The following is a 15962-nucleotide window of genomic DNA, read 5'->3' as shown; positions in this document are numbered from 1 at the left end:
ATGAATTGAAAGGTCGTCTTTAATTCAAAAGTGCATAAGCAAGCAAGGAACGGAAGGCATGCTAACTACACTACTAGAGTCAAGAAAAAAAACTACACTACAAACCAAACTACTTGAGTAAGAATCAAAGCTTATTGAAGATGCTAGAAAATCTATGAACAAGTACCAGGTTAGTAATTCAATTGTGATATCTTCTGCAGCGTTTTCTCTCTGTTGCTATTCTCAGCACTTTTGAAAGTATCTATGCAAAGGAATTAGTATTAAGAATAGCTTGGTTTGGTGCAAATGTAATATAAAAAAGGCATTCCCCTATATGCTGTTAGATGTACTGCAAAAAGGTCAAGTTAAAGAAATATTAGGAAAATTGTTTCGGCTGTCTGTGCTATCATTTTTCTGGAAGCTTTTAAGCCTGTTGTCCAGATGCTGCTGCCTAAAAGTAGTTCTTTTAAATTGTTTTCTTGTGGTCTTGTTCTCTGTATTGTTTTTGGAAACAAAGTACTGTGTATTGTTCATGTGCTGAACTTCATAGTTGGAGGTAGCACAGCAGCAGCAGCTACTCTCACCAGGTGCCTTTCGCCAAGGATACCGTCAACCGATTAAACCTTTGCTAATGGTGGAATTGCCAAACCTTTGCCCATGCCGAAAAAGAAGCCAAGTCCGATTCAATAATTACCTTTCTTTTGTCTCTATCTTTGGACTGAATCAGAATCAGAAGAAAAGCAAGGCTATCCTTCGTTGCACACCTAATGGAAAGCACTGGCTAGATTTCCGATGAAGGAAGCCGTCTACTAACCGGAATACTACAGCAGAGGACAAAACTAGGGACTTCGAAAACGAGGATAGTTTGCCAGGTAGGGATACCGTTGTTCGAATTGAAAAAAGATACCTTTCCCCAGAGAGATAGGATTCGAAAACAAACCATTCATGAAACTCATGCAGGAGCATGCGGTGGTCACATTAATGGACATGCGCTAGCTAAGAGAACTTCTTAAGTTAGGGTACTTACTATTGGCTGGCTTACTATGGGGAAGGGGAGAAGGCAAGCCGCGTATGGATTGATCCCTAATTCAGTTCTTTTTTCGTGGTTTTCTTTCCATCTCACAACTTCCATTTCTTGAGCCGACCTTGCCCGCTGGAGGTATGATTCCGATCTTTGAATCGAATTGGATTTTTTGTCTTAAAGTGAGGGCGATGAGTGGGGAAGGAAGCTGACGATTTTATTAGTGTGTAAGGTGGCCCCGAGAGCTGAACCAAAGCCGGCCGTTTCGAGACCAGGGAGCTTTAACAGTTTCTACTTAAACTATGTGTTCAGCTATGTGTTCAGATTATGCTATTTTATTAGTAGCTTTCGGTCTCGATTCGCCCTTACCTCGGAGGGATCAACTACTTCGCTTAGGCAAAAGATTGAAAAAGTCTGTATCTGTCTACATGTGCCTCCGTCTATGTTACCCCTTCCCCGGAAAGGAGATTATACGTTTAGTAAAAAAAACGAGAATAAAAAATCAAAAAGAAAGAAGAGAAAGAACTGGGAGTTGGCGCCTACATAACAGGTAGCTTGCTTACCAAGCCGTCCTGGCAAGCTCCTACAGTTCTCTTATTACTCTTGACTTGACTTATTAATAAGAAAACTACTCACTAACAAAATGAAAGACGATCTAGAATCTACCCAAGAAGATAGAGAGTCCCACATACGAGAAAAGGTCACAAATGGAGTTGAACCAAGTAACATTGCAAAGGCATAATGATAGTAGGGTCGGGATATCCCCGCCCTCCGAACCGGACGTGAGGGTCTCCCCTCATCCGGCTCTCCGCAGGGGAATCTCCACTCACTGCTTCCCCTAATATCCTCCCTTTACCACATCATGGGGGTTTACAGGAGATCCCAGAGACTCGCTCGGAAAGGCTGCTATACCAAACATTATTACTTAACTACAAAGAAAGAAAAGACTATAGTAGTCACTAGACTGACTATAGTAGTCCGTCCGGCTGCTCTTGCTTAAATCATTACTCTTCATTCTCCCGTGCTCTAGCAATTGCGCTCCCTAGACCACTACCATTTAGTTAGGTAGGGACAATCAATCCATAGTTACGGGAATAACGGAATGCATGGGGATAAAAAAAAATAGAAAAATGCAGATTTTCTATGAAATCCTTTCTTTCCATAGATGTATCTGGTCTGAGACGGTACAGTACTCTACGAGAGGAATGCAATGGGATGGATGGTAGAGGGCTGCCTGCGCCCAAAAGCGATGATTCACTTGTCCCCTTGTCTATAGGGACCTTGTGGCATACAACCGCCACGACTCCTGCGTTATAGCCGCCCCTTTCTCTCTTTCTTTTGACTGCCTCGTGGACGGACGAAAGAAGGGAAGTTACAGAAGGGGGCAGTGAAGGCTCGCCAAGTAGACAGCAAGCCCCCACCCCGTCAGTCCTGTGTTGCCGTAGCGTGCCCTACTTCAATAAGGTATTACCTCGCCGATTTTAAAGGGGATGGGATTGGATTCATTCACTTGCATTCCTGCTAGCACTACAAAAAGCTCCGGTCTTAACGCCCCTACGGAAGCTGTGCAGCCTTTCCTCGGGTTCGTAGAGTCGGGTTTCCCGTTTACCCACAACGGAGGAGCCGCCCCCACCAACCAAAGCAGGTAGGCGGCCACGGTTCATAACGCACTCTTCGCACAACAGATCCACTTTGAAGTTGACTTATTCGCTCGGCCAATCGTCGGAATGTGTACGAGATACCATAAGGGCCCAATATCTCAATAGCACCCTTGTCTAAAGCTTCGAATGAGACTGAATATCCGAAACGCAGGAACGATCTGACTAGAAAGTCATTCAAAACTTGATCGAAGAACCAGCGTTTATTGAAGAAGCTATAGAGTCGATTACAAAAAGTACTAGTTTGAAAGGCTCGTTGGAATTGATCCGCTACGAGATTTACATTATACGCTAGAGAAGCACCTGAAGTACTAAACAGAATAGGTATTAGTTTTGTAATGGTTGGGGCAGCAAACTCGGATTCGGCAAGAATCTCATTTTTTGGTAGTACGAAGGGGGAATTGGCCCAAAAATTGGATAGGGGTAAAGACGCAGCCGGGTGCCGGCGGCTTATTCAAGTGCCCCCCGAACCGCGCGAAATGGTCGCCTATTACACGGCTCACAAACTCTGCCTGGGGTGGGGCTACCTATTATTCGTAGGCGGTACGTACGGCGCACGCAGGGCCTCGGTTTGCTGCGTGGACTGTCTATGCATTTCCTACAGAGTGTAATGGAACCCAGCTCAGCTCCGCCGGGCCAAAAGAAAAGAACAGAACAGCCGGAGGCGAAGAGTAGAGTATAGCCAAGGGGCTTTCGTCGTCCGTAAAGGACCTAACGGAAGACCGTGCTCCGAAGTGTGCACTTCGAGTTTTGTTTTAAGAACACTTGGCCTTACCCCTTCATTTTGAGCCATGTCTAGGTAGAATCGGCAAGATTGAACCGAGGCCCGCCCGGGCACCGCCGGGGGACAACCAGACCAACCAGTAGGCTTTCTTTCCGAAGTTTCCTCCCGGGGCCCTTAAATCATTGAATTCATAGGCATAGGGGCGTCCCAGGCAGTGGTTCATTCAATGAGAAAGAAAGACAGGAGGGCAGGATTCGTCGTGTCGGGCTAATTCATTCTGGGAAAAAAGGGGGAAGGGAGTCACCTGAGCTATGCGAAGGGAAGGAAGTCGTGGGCTGAGCCGGAGGTCACTTTTCCCGATCCATCCCGAAGGGTTTTTTCCCTCTCTCGCCCCATCATCGTACCCAGTCCTGCTATCGGCTCAGCCCTATCTATTCATCTCTTTTTTTTTACATGGAGATTTTTTGGATCTCTCTTGTTCATAGATCTTGAAAGCGGATCAATAGAAATTTCTCAAAGGATCTATCTATAGAAAGATCTAGATCTCTATCATCATCTATCTCTATATCTAGATATGGAAGAACCCTCGAAGCCTGTCCCCGACGACGATGCCCCCTGGGCGAAAGGAAAGGGGCCGCCATTCTCTTTCTTTCCTCAATCGTTCCGATCATTTCTCTCATTCCCTTTTGTTTGTTTTTTCGGGTTGGTTCGTTTCCTCCTCCTATCTACGCAATTCTCTGTCTTCGTTCGTGATCATCTTAGGCGAAAGGATAGGTATAAATTTTGTGGAGGGGCGGCTGTGAAAGGGCGATTCCCCCTTTTCCATTGAAGTAGGGAAGGGGGTGATTGATCTTTTTTTGAATCAGGCCTTACTGACCAAGTGGTGGTATAAGCTTCATTGCGGATGAAAAGAAGTCCTTGTGAGCGGAGCTACAAAAGGAAGTTCAAGCTCAAGAAATCCTCTCAATAGGGATTGGGCAAGCAAGCTGTTTGTTTATTTGATCTTACCCGGTTGTGAGACGGGACGTGAAGTCAACCAAGTACATGTGTGTTCATAGTGTCCCCGGCACCTTCCTCCTAGCTGAGTATGGATGCTGAAGTTAGCTGGAGTGTGGGGCGAGTGCGTGGTAGATGGAACTCCTATTTACCGCATTTCTTCTTGCACTTCCAACTTGAAGAGGAAGAAGCATCTCTCTTTGCATCTTCAATAGATAGGAAAAAGGATCTTGACCTGAAGCCTTCGACCAAAGAAAGGGAGACTTGGTGAAGTCAGAGGTGGTTTTCCTTCCCTAGATTCATGGAAGGACTTTTTGAAGTTTGAGTGAGGAAGGAAAGGAAGCGGGAAAGGTCCGATACAAAGGAAAGGGTTGCGAGGCTTAACGATTTAGAATATAGCTGTTGAGGTGGCACCTGTTCCCCCGGGGCAGGGGTATATGCCCGTAGCTTTCTTCTGTCACTTCTTTCAGATCAATGAAGTGGAAAAGTAATAGAGTAAGGGACCCTTGTTTACAAAGAAAGCTGTCACTCCAAGAACTCGAAGTCAAGCATCTTCGGGAATATCCAGATTAGTCTTCAACTAGAGAAAGGATAGGAATCTCCTTTGCTGAGTTTTCTTCTCCAGCGGATGTAGCGGTAAAAGATTCTATTCTTTCCGCGGTCTAGTTACGTCTTTCCTCTCCCTATCTAAAGAGCTCTATTAACATAGACCCTCTCCTGACTCTCTATCATTTTAAGAAAGCAGCAAATCCTTCTCTCTATTCTACTATCCGATCTCGTCTGTTGAAAATCGATCTGAAATATGGTCATATCTTCGTTATCCCAATAGTAAACCTTCTTACTTCTCTTCGCATCTCGAAAGACGCAAAAGATCTGTTATTAGCTTATTTATAAGCTGTCGAAGGTCCTTAAAAGCCTTGATTTGTGGCTTACGGCTTACTTGCCTTTTTCCTTAAAGCCTATATAGACAGACATAGACTGAGGGCATTCTGGGCATCCATGCTCCTGGCAATGGCAAGATCCGAGATGTCAGTTGCTTGTCTTCAAGCCTCAACCTTATTCTGACTCCTACTAGGGCAATCAGGTTTAAGTTAAGCCCGAACAGCTTAGTTTTCCACTTCTCTTCCGACACAAGCTTCTTTGCCAAGCCTTCCCCATCAACTGGAAATCCAGTAAGAAAGGCAAGGGGCGCAACGGCAAGGCAATCTCAAATCATAATGGGAGTTTATTTAGGTTTATTTAGATAGATTCGCCTTTGGGGTTGTTACAGAATCGGTTCTTCAAGAAGGAGCTCTTAGTACGGTGGATGCATCGAATGCAAGCTGTAAGGAAGAATAATTCTCTTAGCAGACAAGAATGAAATTCAATTAGTCCCACACTTCCCGCAGGAATCGAAGAGTACGCAAGCACATTCATTTAATGGGAAAGCTTTCCTTGGCTAGGCCCCTATGAAGAAAGATGCCAATTCCCAAAAGCAGTAACAATAGCAATAGCAGTAGGAGTAGCATTAGGAATTAAGACCGTCAGGCCTCATTCATCAAAGTAGCAGTCCTTAGGGGCTGAAAAAGAGCCCAGATTCCCCGCAACAAGCTTGGAAAGGAAGAAGACACGAAGGGAGGAGTTCCGCTTAGCCTTTGCTCCTCTTTGATAGAAGTAGCTCTTTTGTTTGCCAGAATGGCTTGTTAGCAAGAAAATGCCTTCTTAGGAAGTGAAGAAGAATACGCCTGCTTGAGAATGCCCTCTTGTTGTTCTCGAAAGATGGAGGGGGGCAGATTTCACTAAGGAAAGGAACTGAACTAATGGACGAGGAGGAAGAGAATATAGAAAAATTGCCGACATTCAAGCATACTATAGATGTTCCAGAACTGCTAAAGGGAAGTTCTAGTAGAAAGGACAACTAAGCGAAAGGCCTTCTTAGAAAGGCGGAGTGACAGGTAATGCCCTATTTTCTAACAGTGAAATCTAAGATCAGACAAGAAAGAAGCTAAAGGCTAGGCAAAGAAGACGAGGGAGAAATCATAGGTGAAAACGTTGGGTTACCAACTCGGGTGGGTTCTCACACCAAAGTTCCTTTGTTTCGGGCAAGCCCAATTACAAACAAAAGAGAAGGTCGGTCCCGTACTCAAACCAAATCAGAAGGGCGGTACTCACTCGGATGGAAGAATCCCAGGTCGGTCCCATACCCGAACAAAGGCTAGACCGAAGGTCCCGTCCCACGGGTTAGGTGCTTAAGTGAAGGTGGAAGGCGAAGCCAAGGCAAGAGCAAGGGTTGAAAGACAATATAGAAGAATTCCATCTCCCCTATTTGTTCCATTCTCAATGGTTGGTCAAGTTGAGATGAACTACGGGAATCTATATATGGACTTCAAGGTCAATCAACCCATGCAAGGAAACTCGACGGAATTTGTTTTTTTATGGATTCAAGCAAAGAATGAGAAGTATGGCTTGGCTAGGGAAGCAGTAGTAGTGGCAGAGGTCGAGCTTTGAGATGAGAAGAGGGCTGAGTCGTCTAGCTTTTATTCCAAAATCACGTATCACCGATCAGCCTATTCGAGAGGAGCTGCTTGCCTTGCCCACTTCAATTAGGAAGACTCCATCCATCTAACCCATATCCATTGGAACCAGAAGCGAGTGGTAAAGTCACCCTTTGGCTAAAAAAACGATTTGTATGCGTGGTGCAACACACACCTCTGCAAAAGAAGAGAAAGAACGAAAAGAAGCAGGCCCACAAGACGACAAGTGGATTGAATATCCTTTGCTTTCGTCACCGGTGCTATTGAATCCGCATTTAGAAGAAAGAGCTCCGGGACTGAATTGCTTTGAGTGGGGCTTGCCCATTAATTAGATCACCTGAGTAAGCCAAGAAAGACGAAAGCAATGGATGTATGTGACAAAGAGAACTTATGAACATGAAAGCCAGCCTGTTCCCTAAATATTTTAGGAAGCGAAGAAGACAGAAAAAAGTTCGGTAATCTTCTCCCTTTGGTAGGCATTTACCCAAGGCACTGATATTATGAGTCTCTCGATTATACGTGAAATAGGGAGTTCAAGGTCTTATTCGTCTTTCTTGGCCTATGTGAATATGATCCAATTCCGGAAAGTGAATAATTCACTATTGAAAGTGCAAGTCGACGTTCCTGATATGAAAGTGAAAGTGGAGTGAAATCCGGATATGAAGGTTCAAGTCCAGTTCCAATCTGGATATAAAAGTGTTGTTCAATCGTCGAAAGTGCTCTCTCTTTTGTTGTTCTCTTTTAGTCCGCTTTTCTTTTTTCTTTCTTTGGAGTCGGGTTCTTAAGACAGGATTGGAAATCGGGTTTTTCTAAATATCTCTCTTCCGGAGAAGTAAGTTTGTTCGAGATCGAAAGAGTGCCCTCGAGAGACTAGACTGATAGTAACAGTAGTGCGCCTTCAGTTGAGGAGAACTGTTCACAAGCAGTGGTTATGAGCACTTTCTTGTGGAGGTTCAGAATAGGTAATTCCTTCACTTCAATTGCACTAGTGGATTGAATAACCTTTTCTTTAGTTCTAACAAAGTGCATGTGTTGTTGGTTAATAAAAACACGAGTTTCGATAGGCTGGAGGAAAGATACTATAAGTAGGACAAAGAAAGACCCTATAAGAGACTGGAACTCAATACGATTCAACCAATCAAAATTGCTTTGCTAATGATACCCGTTCCGCTGTTCCTTTACCGGCAACAACTATTGAATAACAACCTTCGCTTTGCTTTCGCATCGGATCTCGGCATTAGCAAATCTAAAAATAGAGTAGATCCCGGGGCGTACCTAATGGTTTCATTGATTTGAATGGATTGATCCGTTGTACCGTTGTAGGAATCCTCATCCGATGTACAAATCCCATGGAGGACGTGGGGAAACAAATCCAATTATTTGATTTTGATAGGAGCAGTGCCGGTATTGAGGGTTTCTCTATCTCTTCAGTCATGAAGTTAATACAAGTGAGGATTGATTCCAGTTATTCATATAAGAAATAAGAGGAATAAATAATCTCGGGGAAGACAGGCTTTCTCGCTCTCGGCACATCTTCGCTAGGGATTCTTCTCTAGCTTCTTGCATTGAGATGCCATCAACTCTTTCCTGGGGAATCAGGTCAATTAAATACTCTTGGAAAAGCAAGCTATAGCAGATCCTTGAGTATAGAGAAAAAGGAATGGAGTTTCATTAGCTCTCTGTGCACATCCAGTATAATACCTTTGCGAGCCCCTACGGAAAGGGGTGCTGTGTTCTCTTTACAATGGGGGTGATCCTGGTTTCCAAAAGCTGCTGGTTGGTTGTATCTTTTTCTATTGGCAATCCCCAATCCGTTGCTTGTTCGTTACGAACAAAAGAAGCCGATACCAGTTCTGGTGTTTATCCAGCAGAGCTCGTATCTCTTCCATGTGAGACCAGCGACCTCAGATCATCCCGGACTTATGTGCTGGAATAGCTTCGTTATGAGTTGAAGCAGCCTCAGCTACTATTCCTACTAAGGAGGAGTCGCCTTTTTCAATTCCCTCCCTTTGGCAATCCCATGTTGATGTAAGGAAGCTGCTTTAGAGTATTGGCAAAAAAAAAACATTACATGCAGGTCCAGATCTCCTTGCATTCGTTGGTGGTTGACTACCGAGAAAGGGCAGAATAGCAACAGTGAGGAAGCATACCACCCAAAGCAAGATGTGAAAACCTTCTTCGTATCCAAAAGCCCCTTTTAGTCTGTCTGGCCTTAGTATTTATGATACATAATCGCATCTTCTCCCCCTTTCTCGTATCTCCCCGGAAGTAATTACTGGTATGATCGAAACTAGTATTTAGATATATGTGACCCTCTAGCGGTTTGACTCCGTTGATGGTATACGGAACTTCCTTCCTGGGAAAGGTCGAGTTCGTAAATCAAGCTTGTAGAAAAAGCGAGTACCGGTATTTGATGGTGATGGTGAGGATGACTAACCTCGCTCATGCAACCATGAATATTTTCTAGATACTACGGGCATATACCTTCTTCCGAAGGGTCCCCGTCCTATCTTTTTTGCCTTCTGCTCTGGAATCGACTATTGGTGGGTTGTAACGTGAACCTATGGATCTCAATGAACATCTTCGATACCACAAAAGGATGGGCAAGAAAGACAGCAGGTGTTGAGCCAAAGCCCTAGTTCATACACAATCATAATGTTGGTCAACCATCTGAACCGGGATTCCTGTTATTCATACGAAGGAACAAGAAAAGAAGAAGTATGGGATAAATGGTTTTTGAGTTGGGCATGATGAAAGCGGGTACAATGGCATTACTTAGAAGCTATCATGTCCTGTCTTGGCTTTAGCAATAAGCTTGTGCGACTGATGACTCCCTCCATCCCTGGCACCGCCAAGACTAATGGATAAGCTTTTGTCGCATCTTAATCGAACCGCATGCGGAGCTCAGCTCCTATGAAAATAATAAGAAATATCTAGTTTTGTTTCATAAGTGGCGAGCCAAGGAATAAGAATACCACCCCCTGATCTGTATTTCAAAAGCGGATTCAGCGCTGCAAGAAATAGAATTACGCATAGATTGACTTGTAAAGAAAGACGAACCGAGCAATGCTAAGCAAAGAAAAACTCTCTTATTTCTATGCTCGATTCAATCTCTACTCATCTGCTTTTAGTTCTACTTTCTGTATACGAAGTCCGAGCTTTTCGAGCTGCTCGGTTCTCGCTATGTCATTTCTTGGTTTTTAGTGCATTCACTCAATTCTCTGAGAAGTCCATGGACATGTTGTGGTTCATTGCAGAGAACAGCCATCACATGGATCAAGCTATAAGGAATCACCCGCGTGCGAGGGCAAGTCTCAATTACGGTAGGAATGGAATACACCAATCATAACTCTGGTCTGGTCCCTAGTTCCGTAAGTAGTTAGTGAAACTTCCAGCTGGACTGACTGGATTTAGAGCTTAATGCTCCTATCTTTGAACTAGAATCTTAGCGCTTATTTCATGAAGATAGCTACTTTAATTGATACAAGAATGCCTACTTTGGACCAATAGGATCTACTCCTACTTGAATGCCAATCCAATCTCTTTCCCAATAAGAATTCCTAATCCCTAAATCCAAGCAAGGCATGATTGTTAGTCAGGATAACCAGCTTACGTACCGCATTAAGAAGTACCGACTATGCTTTTTTCCATACTTTTCTTGCAGTACTTCAGTAAAGCTACCCCATTTTAATAAGATAGGGATTCGAGATATCAGCATTTTCATAGGTCCTTGTCAGGCTGCAGCAGAATCAGATACGAGTATAGCATCATTCAGTTGGAGTTCTGAAATAATCTGGATCCTCTTTGCTATTTTAGCAATCTCTGCTGCTCAGTTTCATCACTTTCTGAGGTAGAAAACCCATCCATATATGTACGAGTGAGTGATGTCTTCCGTCCCGGAGAACCGTCTTCTCTCCCTCCTTAGGAAAAGGAGATCTAGGTAGAGGAGGTAGAAAATAATAGATACCGTCTATTCTATTAACTAGTCATCAAAAAGCAACCTATATCGAGGTCAAGTTTGATAGGGTGAAGTGGACTATTAGATCCCCGGCTTACCATTAGAAAGAAAGCTTAGCCGCCGATGTCAATGTGTTAAGCACATAGGATATATTCGGCGAAAGTCATTTAGGCCCGGATAGAATGGGTCCTCAAGCTTAGAATCATTTGGCCTAACCATTAAGAAAAGTCAGCATCTTTTCATCCGGGTCGTACTAAAGCAGGTAGACCGAACACACGGCACCTGTCCCAATGACTGGTACACTGGCGGTGGCTTATTGGTTCCTTCCTCCCTTCCATCCTCAAGTCTTACTTTCCTTGATGCCTTAGTTTACTTGATGCCCGATTCATTCCTCCCTGTATTAAATCTCTCGTGCCATATTCTTTTTCAGGTTTGACATTACTTCCCTTTCCTATCTTTTTACTTTTCTCAAGGACGTAAGATTCTTCAAAATCCCTTTCGCAGATCCCTTTGATTCCAGGTTCAGATCCATCTATCTCTTCTCTCCCTTTCTTTGAACCTTTGTTATTCCTTCTCAAATAGGACATGTATGTTTCCCTAGATGAGGGATACTCATCATTATTATTAATAGGTTACTCTATCAAAAACGTTCTATCCAATTCCCTGAATCATTTACTATCATAGTAAGTCTCACCTTCGTCTAGTTGAGGGACACTAACATCACCATCTGCACTGAGAAATATCTGAGATTTCTCAGGGTTCACCCCCGCCACCACGCTCTATCACTGAAATAAATCCAGTTAGATTCACGTACCTTAAGATGTCCAGAATTTGACGACAGTCAAGGCGATATGAATCATGGCATGTTGAAGCTAGAAGGACATTGGTGTCCCATCTTGTATAAAGAACACCTTCATATCGTCTCAGGACCTTCCTATCGAATTGATGTTGAAAAAAGAGATGTAGGAGCACGTCACTCAATTCACCTATCAATGGTATACAATTCGAATGAGGAATTTGGAGGTTAGTGTCGGCATTATATATCGGGAGAGATATAAATTCCTTTAAGATATGCGAAATCACCCCCAGATTGTGTAGAAATTTTAATGTATTCCATAGACGTGGAGTAGAAACATAGTGGATACTATGACTCAAATCCACACAGACTATTTTATCTACACCCCTTTTACCATCCCAGAACTCCTCGTGGAAACTCACCATTTCATTATAATGAGTTAACCTAGGCGGAAGATTGTTTCTTCTCCATATAAACTCCCGCATTAAGATATTCGCTAATGCTTTCAAAAGTAGTACATCTGCTGAAAGGGATGGTGCAGCCATACAAGGCCAATCACCAGCATTGATGAGTGGGCGCCTGGCACAACAATACCCAAGCTCATCTTGCCTTTCAAGAGTGAAATGTTCCTGCATAGTCATACCTTTCCCACCATATTTATAGGCTTTGTATACCAATTTGGGATGAAACGAAGAATAACCTTCGTGTATATGTGACACCATGGTATCGATTAATGCGGGTAAGACGCCCCGCTCCCTCCACATATCATTCGAATTATAGAGTCTCTTGACCTCATAATCAATTGAAGTTTCCAAAAACTACCATGAAATCTCCGGCGAAAAGTGACGTTGTGATTACTTCTAGATCCAATGAAAACTGTCGAGATAATACAAAAAGTGGTCATCATTTCTTCCTCTTGGTAAGTTGGCTGGTTTCTTCCCATTCTTTCTTCTTTCCACTAATCTAATGGTTTCATTCTCCCATCGAGAGGTTACGATACTAGCAAGAGTCCTATTCTTCTCCTCTCGATCCTACCTTGGGTTATGTTTGACAGGGATGGTCAGTGAACTTCTATTGGTTTCAAAGGAGGATAGATATCCATTGGGGAAGGCTCGAAAGGTTATTCGATATCAAAGGTTGACCCTCGACACGCCGCAGCCACTATTTTGACTCCTTTTATGCAATTATGAACGAAACTTTCTCGATTCCAATGCAACTTATCCTTTTGGAGTTGACGTAACAAACTACGCGAGCCTCCCGATGAAGCCAACACAAATCCTATCCGAATACTAAAAATAAAAGGCAATTTCATTATGGTGGTATACCAGCCGCCAGTTCTGGAACTTCCAGTTCCAATCGGAGCATATAGATCCGTAAATGGATTTGTATGTATAGCCACTTCAGTCGTGCTCCTCGTTTCTTGAATGGAAAAAAAGTATCTTCTTTCTGGGAACATGCTAAACCAGAAATTCTTATGTTCGTGATTCTTCATCCACTGATGCAGAAAATCTTCCAGTTTTCCATTCTCATATGAGGCAGGAAAGTTTATGGGCAACAGGTCAGCACGAAGTGATTCATCACGTTCAAACATGATCCTTTCGCTCGTTGCGGACGGTTTATAAATCATCAAATTCCCACAAATGGAATGAGAAGTGGGTCCATGTAAATGATCGAGACCTCGCAAACAACAACGTTCCTTCCCCATATGGAGTTCGGGACCCAAGGGCAATCATTGAGTGAACTGTATCTTATTCGTATTAGTTGACCTAAGCCGCACCATTATTGCAGGGGTGGGGCTCGGCCTCCGAACCGTAGGTGGGACGAGTTTCTGCCTCATACAGCTCGGGCCGAAGACCGGGGAAGTTGAGGAGAGATGGGGAGACCCAACTGCTGCCGGTCGAGACGAACAGGAAAGGGGGCGGGGATAAGCTTGTGAAGAAGCAAGCTTATTGCCCCCCAAAAACAAACCGACCCAGCAAAAAAACGTATGCGCAGGCGCAACAAAGCGCTCATCCCTTGCTTGCTGCTTCGCGTTCTTTCTATTCCATCCCAGTCCATTCCAGGATAGGTGGCTAATATAATATGTGCAGTAGTCATCGTCTGACCAATCGGCTCGGACACCAGACCACTTGTGTCCGCCCATTCTGTCTCGCCCTAAATGGAGTGGCTCGCTTAGTTACGCTGTGCCCCGACCCGAGTCCCCACGTCCGCTTTTATCCGCCCGCAACCCGTCCAACACAACATTAGGGCCGTCCCCTCCCATTCTATGCTGACCCGGGCCGGGGCTCGCTTTTTGGGAAGCCTGTTCCCACCGCGCTCACGGCCCGGCTGGCCTGCCAGCGGTAGTGGGAATTCTCCCGTTTCCTGGTCAAAAAAGGGTTGGTTGGATGCGGGATCTACTCCATGAGGAGCGGTACGGACGTAGATGATATCATCACGACCTCTCTTTGCGTACCGCTAGGGATGCTTAACGCCACTTCGCCAACTGGCATTACCTGCGCTTTCGTGTCTCTCAGTGTGGTCAGCACTGGGTGTTTCCGAGCAGCGAGGCTTACACCCATTCGCATTAATTCATCCAAAGTTCCTTACCCTTATGCACGAATTTTGGAATAAGCCATCTTCCTATCAAGGTTAAGGAGTCAACTGAGAATCTCAGCGGCGGGATTGAATACCCGGATCAAATCAGAGTTCACGCCGCCCGCCCTGAACAAATAGAATAGGAGGCGTGGGCCACAGGTCGCACATAAGCCATCGGGTCACACGACAGAAGAACACCCAACATAAAGATGCACACTCCTCCATGTGAAATAGAAAGATTCATCTTCACTTTTTTGTAGTAGTCGTGACCAACAGCCATCAGCAGTCGGCTCGTTGGTAAGGCGAGAGCTTCAAGCCCGCTTTCTGGTGGCACACCCCCCAAATAAGCACCACTCGACGAGGGGGGGGGGGGCGGGGAAAGCTACAGGCCCATAACCTTCGACCCTTCTTTCTATATGGGGGTGCCTGGGGCACCTCAGCTTGTCATTTTGTTGCTCATTCCCCTTAGGCCGAAGTGTTTGGCCTTTACTTCGGAGCGCCCGCTCACGCTTCGCTGACCTATCGCGTGGTAAAGAGAAGAGAGTACGAAAGAATTGTAAACAGAGCAGACCACAGAAAGATTCTAAATATGACAAGTCCCCCATGGATTCGATAATAAGGAAATGAAGAACGGGAACGAAACGAAATAAAGCATTTCTAGTGGATGAACTTCTCTCCATTTTGTCTGGTAATAGAATAGGGCGGCTTGCTTTGACCAACACTCCACTTTTTGCTCTGTCCATGGAGCGTATGAATTTCCTTAAATGTAGATAGACCAAAAAAGGGAATAAAGGGATAGGAATAGGAATTATAGTACCATTGGAAGAAGAGATACCAGTGGGAACATCTCTACTGACGAACCATTTCAATAGTACGGGTGCTGCTGTGCCACGGGGCACGACCATGGAAGTAATGAAAAAGAAGAAGTTCTGTAGTTGGACCATCTGCTCTATCCGTTCGATTTGAGCTTCTCCAGAGAAGATTAGATGCTAAAAATGAAAGTGTTCGCAACGCATACCGAAAAAGGGTACCTATGTTGCAGACCATTAATGACTAGTTCGAAGACCAGGAGCAGGGGCACGTGCCAAGAAAGATTTGTTACTTTCCCTATGGTTTTCGAACGTTTTCAATAAAACCTTCTCGTAGAAGTATTTTCACAAAGTTTTCGGTAAATATTAGTAGATGCTATTCGAACCCTTCCTTTTATTAAGATTCGAATTCTTATTCTTATTATTATCTAATTATTCTTTTTTTTCATGTATATGCGTCAGACACAATCTACTAATTGATCTATATTCTGATACCCTACTATATCATAGTCTCGACTACTAGTATTTTTAATACCTCAGGAGCTCATGAGACTCTTTTAGTGAAATTCAGAAGTCTCAATTCCTGAGCGATCGCACCAAAAACTCGAGTTCCTTTTGGATTTCCTTCTTGATCAATGACAACCGTCATCATATCGTATTATCATACCGTTGTCACGTTTGAGTTCTTTACATGTACGTACAATTACAGCTCGTCTTAGTTCTGTCTGATCTTTCTAGAGGCATTTTGGGCACTGCTTCTTTGATTACAGCAACAATAACGTCACCAATATGAGCATATCAGTGATTACCAGCTCCTAAGATTCGAATACATATCAATTCGATAGCCCCACTCCGTTGTTATCCGCTACATTCAAAAGGGTCTGAGTGAGATGGATCTTGGAAGTCTGGTTTTTGATTGGATAGTGATCTC

At 44.1% G+C, this 15962-nt stretch overlaps 1 pseudogene; it reads right to left on the bottom strand.

Moving 5' to 3' along the window:
• Positions 1-14334: 14334 nt before the first annotated feature.
• LOC123124738 (cytochrome c biogenesis CcmF C-terminal-like mitochondrial protein) lies at positions 14335-15181 on the bottom strand (annotated as a pseudogene).
• Positions 15182-15962: the final 781 nt, after the last annotated feature.

The sequence above is a fragment of the Triticum aestivum genome, chromosome 5D, assembly GCF_018294505.1.
Source record: "Triticum aestivum cultivar Chinese Spring chromosome 5D, IWGSC CS RefSeq v2.1, whole genome shotgun sequence".
NCBI classification, from domain to species: Eukaryota; Viridiplantae; Streptophyta; class Magnoliopsida; order Poales; family Poaceae; genus Triticum; species Triticum aestivum.
Note: the sequence above shows the minus strand (reverse complement) of the source record. Positions and strands in the feature narration are given on the sequence as shown.